A 6,613-nucleotide genomic window follows, 5' to 3' on the forward strand; every position below is an offset into this window, starting at 1 on the left:
AGGAAGGAAGGAAGGAAGGAAGGAAGGAAGGAAGGAAGAGGGAGGTTTCTCAATAGTACTAAGCTTTGGTTAGACAGGGCTATGGGTTTTGGGTGCACTGTCATTTGCACAATAGGGTGACTTCGATAGTGGCTATGTACCAACTATGGATCTTTGCACCATAAAGAAGTGGTAAGTAATTGAGGAGGTCGAGCTTTAATCCGATTCCACAATGCGTAAGCGTGACACATATCACATTAATACACACACCTTGTGCTTTTCTCTATCAGTTCAAATTTTAAATATCAATCTAAAATGATAAGTCGAAGCTTCTAATTATCACAACTGTGCAATTGAAATAAAAGGCCGGATACACGCATCCTGCCCGTGTTCATCTCTGAATCCTCATGCCTTTGGTTTGCTTTTGATTTCTTCCTGAATTTCAACCAAACCTTTGACAAAAAGATAACCTGCAACTCATAATTTTCTCTTCACTGTGCTTTCCTCTTTCATTGCTCCCTTCAGCTCGGTAACTCGGAAGTCATCCCAGCTTTGACTAGAACATCTATTGACTTCCATCTCATCTCTGATTATTTTAAGCCATGGAAATCAGTCATGTGGCGGGCATTAAAAGGCCCCACTCTGGTCTCCTGTTGAGAGTGGAGGATAAGACCCGGTGCTCTGCAAGGGGTATTACAAATGCTCTCAGGCCCTACTGGGGACTGTCACTGTCGAAGCTGAAGAGACATGCCCCCAGGCCCTTGTCCTGTTTCTTCAACTCAGATGCTCAGAGGGACATCCTAGTATGCTGGCCTCCGTTGCTTCTCCTGAGCCCTCCATCCCATCTCCAGCACAGCCCAACTTCTCCCTCTGCCTACACTTGTTTCATAGGTGTTGCTCCGCAAAGCGATGCCTGGTTGACCCCCGACACTTAGCCGGAGGACCCTGAGTGGCACTGTTGTGTAAGAAGTCATTTTGCAGCTGGTCTTCTAGTCGGCTGGCAGCAGGTCCTTATCCCTGGTGAAGGGCAAGATGCAGAGACCTCCTGCTGCCAGGCAGCAGTGAGGATTTGAGGAGCCTCTTGGTTGTCCTCGTGGAAGGAGGTGCATTGCCCAGGGTGGCCCAGGAGACATGTGGAACATGGAGGGAAATAGAGTTATGAGAATAATTTTATTTGCTGACCCTGGGGAAACTGAACTGAGGCTTTGGGGAAAGTGCCTGGCACCTTCAGTTTCTCGTGTGTTAAGATAACAGGGATGTTGCCCCCGACTTCATGCAGCATTATCTGTTGTTACAGAATATATGCAGAGAGGGATACGTCAACACGCAGGTGACATGCTTAGACATTCCATGGCTCTTTCTTGCCCAGCTTCAACAGTTAAACCGTAGAGCAGTTGCCGTCTGAGGAAGGCTTTGAAACTCATCTTTCAGTAATGTCAGCTGGGGTCATGGAGCCGAAGGCCAATTGAGACCAGCAGAAGCATCAGCCAGCAGAGAGGAAAACTGAATTACAGTGGGCAGAGCGAGCCACCGTGCCCGCTGCAATGGCATGGACTGCAGCTTGTGGCTGACTCTCTTCTTTGAAGTTATCCTCAGGAGGAGAGGTCCCTGCAGTCAGGAGGAGCTGCTCCCAGAACACAGGAAGGGACTCTGAGGGAAAATGGGGCTTCCCTCCCACCCCTTCTCTACATGCTCTCCTACGCTGCCATCAAAGCTCCTGTCTGCTTCTCCGAAATGCAGCCCTCCCGGTGCTGACTTTCCTGTCCCCCATCCCTTCATCCTTGGGCCCTGTGTCCTGCTGCCTCTCTGAGGGTGTCCACCTCCATCACCGGCCTCTTCTCCTCCTTTCTCCACTCACCTTCCTGTGGGGCTTTCTACTCACAGCTCACTCTGCTCATGCTATCCGCACCCCTGGACGGGCAGCATCAGCTTCTCTTTCTAATTCCAGAAAATAAAGTACAACATTGAACTTTCTCTCATTCCTCACCCAAACATAGATGGATCCTTTATATTTCCTCTTCTAATACACACACACACACACACACATATATGCATACATACATACATACACACAAATACATACATTCATGCATATGTACATACACACACAAATATATTCATACATACGTACATACACATATTTACATATATATATACACACACATGAGTACACACACAAATACCCCATCATAAGGACAGGAGAAAAACACATGCCTGTAAATTCTACATTTCCATCCATCTTCTATCCCATTTCTGTCCTGAGCCTCGGGCAGCCAGGCCAGCTCCCATTTTTGTTTGCAATACTTCTCTGGTCCTCTATGACACACACGTGGCATCTTGGAAGGCTAACGGGCTGTAAAAACGTGTGGTCAACACAATGGTCTGAGAGTAGAGACCCTGGTCCTGGCAGTGACATGACTGATAAGACAGTTTTAAATCAGAGTCTCTGTTCCCTATTTATAAAGTCAAGAGAATGGTCGTGTTGCTGACCGACGACAATGAACGCACAGAAGTTAACAGGAAGTGGAGATGCACTCAGACAGACCAACTTCCTTTGGGGTTTTCTCGTGGGATTCATATGAAACCTGAAAAAACAAGTCTAGACTTAAGCAAGCATGGGTGTATGCGAGAGGAGGTCCCAGGCCTCCTGGAGCCCACCGATCATTCAAATCCACGTCTGCTTGTCAAACTCTTCATTCACACAGGAAAGAACATGCTGGAGGCCTTGACCTTCCCTGTGGCATCTTACCGTGTACTTCTCTGCTGTGGGAGGCCACGATTTCTCCACAGCTGCTTCCTGATATTCCTGGTAGAGCTGGGAGTCGCTTCCCTTCGCACGGTGACAAAGGTACCCTGGCAGGAGCGCATACAGAAGCAAAGGTGTGTGGTGCCTCACAGTTCTGCAGCACACGGTTATACACCGTGGGAAGGCACGACATCCAGGTGCGGCTCAGCCTGTGACAGCAAGAGCTGTGAAGCCATCCGTCACGTCTCAGTGCCCAGGTAGAGGTGAGGTGAGCTGCAAGAGCGGCCATGGAGGTGCTGGGAATAGAACCCAGGGCCTCTGGAGAAGCAGTCAGTGCTCTTAACTGCTGAGCCATCTATCTAGCTCCTCACCTTGGTTTGTTTTTAAAACAGGATCTCTTCTTGTAACAAGAGAATCAATTAGACAAGGTTGGTTAGAGAGGAAGGCTCGGGAAACTGCTTTTCTCTACTTTTCAGCAGCAGGCTGACAAGAATGTGCTACCATGCCTGGTTCCCTTCTGTGGGTTGGGAGGGCAGGTGTCAACCTCAAGTCCTTACACACGGCCATCCTCACTTTACTGATGAGACTGCCCCTACCCGCCCATCTTCTTGATGGTATTTTTCCAGGCATCCCTGTACTTCTGAGCCTACACTGTTTGAATCTCCTATTTCTGCCCTGTATTCAGGAAGTTGAAGGTGAAGCTGTAGGAAACCGACACCAGCTTGACTGTTAGGGTGGGAACCTCAGGCTACCGCCTCCCTCTCCACTGCCCCCCTTCTCTTATGGAGCAGGCACTCCTGTCTCTTTGGGTCTCTAGGACACAGCACGGTTTTGCTGCTCAGCAAACAGTTGGTCTAGGTGAGTCATCTTTCCCATCGCAAACCCTCTGTGCCTGCCAGGGCTTTGTCCATCCCTGGCAGGGCCAGGAGAACAGAAAGGCAGCAGGCAGCGTGGAACCCTTGGTCTCAAGTATCACAGACAATGTGAGGAGGGGCAGGCCAGGTTCCTGGTTGCTGAAGGTTCCAAGGAGCACAGGGGAGCACCCAAGAAGCCCGGCTCGGGAGGGGGTCACACCCAGAGGGCTGAGAGGGTCAGGGCACAGATTCAGGCTAAAGGGCACGGCAGAGCTTGGAGCCCTGAGCATGGCCGGCACACACTTCCACCCTCCAGAAACTGAATGTGTGGGGCCAGGTCTCGGGTGAATGGAGGTAGTGTGGGGACTCTGGCTGGGAAGACACTGGGCCATGTGGCACACTTCAAAGTCATCACCAGACAGGTAGTGGCTCATGGCACAGGCATCCCCATCACCTCGTTTCTGGCTTTGAGGCCCAAGGCAGTGGGAGAGGAGGAAAAAGCCACAATGCCCTAGGGTTCACAGGCAGAGCCACACAAGGATGGCGCCTTCCCCCATCCGTCTCACTCTCTTAACTTGGAGCCCCTTGCCTCGCTTTGCTAATAATGTAAAGTATCAGCTAAAAATTGCAATGCGCGCATTTCATTTGAGTTTTATTGCCCTAACAGACAGCATTAGATTACAAAAGAGGACATTTTTCTTCTCAGTTTTAGCTTATTCTGATGATTTATGATTAGATACAGCAAGAGTTCATAAACTTCCCTGACCCGCTGACAGTTTTTACAGGCTCCCTGATTCATTTCCACCTCAAACTTAACAGCCTTCACGTGACTGATATTCCCAGCTCCTCGGTGTGGCCGAGCCAGGGGCTGGGAGAGCGCCTCTAATCTCCATGCTACTAATTTAAATGAAGTCTTGGTCTGTTGTTTAAAAAAGACATCAGTCATCCTGGGAGGTTTACAGATCCTCTTGTAATGTAATGTCAGCCTCTTTCTGAGATATGAGGTTTATAAAGCCTGGCAACGTTGAGTGTTGGCAGACATGCCAAGGTCACCGCCGATGGCAACGGGGAGGGGTAGGAAGTGAGTATATTTCAGAAGAGAGCAAAGAATCTCAAAGAACGAGCATTCCCCCTGGGTAGACAAGACAGTGACTGCAAAGGCTGAGGCTGGGTTGGTTTCTGCTAGAATGGGGAAGAGGGGAAAGTGGCCTGCGCTTCCCAGGCAGGGACTCTGGCTCTCGATTCAATATGCCCTTAAAGCAGAGGAGCCATGGGAAGATGCAAGCCTGGTCTCTCTTTTAGAGACATGCAACTAACTATCAGTCTGGGCTATGTACTGGGTCTGGGTAGCGAGACCCAGAGAAGCCTTCAGCCGTATTAGACGCAGATGGCAGCCTAGGGCTGCAAGGCAGCAAGAGCAGGACGCTGCTGCTTCTAAACCCTGAGAGGCCCGCAGTGGTGGCAGCATTCACGGGGTAGGACTCCGCGGGAGAGGGCAAGAGGCATTTGCACTGAAAGCTTCTTGAGCAGTGTCTGCATTCCCACAGGTGTCTGAAGGTCACTCCTGGCCAGATGTCAGACTAGCCAAGAATGGACTTTGTGTTGTATGGCAATCAGGTAAGAAGGGAGAAGTCCCCTGAAACTCTGGCTTTCTGTGGTCCTGGGGTTTTGCCAGGTGTGTCGGGGAGGAACAGTACTTTTCGTCATCCTGGGAGCAGAGCAAGGAACGGTTAGGCGCCTCACTGTGCACCCCCTTGTCAGGGGACAGGGGAGAACTTCCTGCAGACTGAGGGTCTGTGTATCAGACTCCATGTCCTCAACCGCAGCCAAGCAGGAGCCAAACAACACTGCTGACCCTCGCTGAGTACTGACTCCATGCTAGGCACGCTAGTCTCAGGCACTCTACTTGGTGCTCAGTCACTAAGAACTGCTAATGAGATAGATGTTACTATTGTCACCTGGCAGCTGAGGACGCTGGGGCTTTGTGCATGCAGACCGAGCCCTGATGATGCAGCTAGTAAGCAGAGCAGCAGCTAGGATTCAGGTTTTGCTCTGGAGCCAGGCATGCTTGCCCATCACACTTCCTCTAGAGAGAGCCACTAACAAAGCCATGTTCACTTTGTGTTTGGCTTTACCTAAAAAGCTTTAGAACCCAGACAGCTGACCATTGTCCTTGGTTGTGGGGAGACACTGAGAATCACCAGTGTCCTCCAACATCTCTCAAATGTTTGGGGTCCCCCATTCTCATCAGCAACTAGGGTTTCACATAAGCGCAACTTCCAGGTGGGAGGCGCCCCCCCCTCATCCTGACACCTGCTCTATAAGATTTGCACACACAAAGCATCGAAGAACCACCCGTTCCTCTTTTCACTGTGTCTGTGTCCTCGGTGAGTTGATCATAGAGGGAGCCAAAGCCGATTCACAGTAATTCCTGAATTTCTTTATCCAAAACCATGCTCTCTCTGTTTGCTTGACATATATTTCTGGAACACAATATTAGGAGAAAGTAAAAATAAACACACATTTCAAAGTCACTTCAGAAAGAGTTGGACATGATCCACCACCACCCCACGTCATTTGTCTCTGCATATCCAGAGCATCCACAGATAATGGTGAGGCAGAAACAGCTGGCTCAGCCAGATGTTGGCATTTGTTAACTGCAGCCATTTCTCTGTTAGAATACCAGATGTCCCTATTTGGGGGATTTTTTTTTCTGGAAAATAAAAATGTCTAGTGAACCGCATAGCCGTTTCCCAAAGACTATGATATGGACTCTACCCTAACACTGTGAATTCCAGGTTTCCTCTGGACCCACTGAACAGACAGGGAGGGCAGGGCTCAGAGTCTGCTGTAATAGGCTTCGTGGGTTATTCTCCTATAAGATCAGGAATCCTGGGCACCAGTCATATCAAGAGACAAACTGTGGTGACCATAGTGTCAAACCAAGCTCCACATCTGGGACCTTCCTGCGGCTGTTCAGAATGCAAAATGTTTCAATCTCTCTGAAAAGCAGTTTGACCAAGTCTTAATAAAA

This window comes from Microtus ochrogaster, chromosome 6 (assembly GCF_000317375.1).
Source record: "Microtus ochrogaster isolate Prairie Vole_2 chromosome 6, MicOch1.0, whole genome shotgun sequence".
Taxonomy (NCBI): Eukaryota; Metazoa; Chordata; class Mammalia; order Rodentia; family Cricetidae; genus Microtus; species Microtus ochrogaster.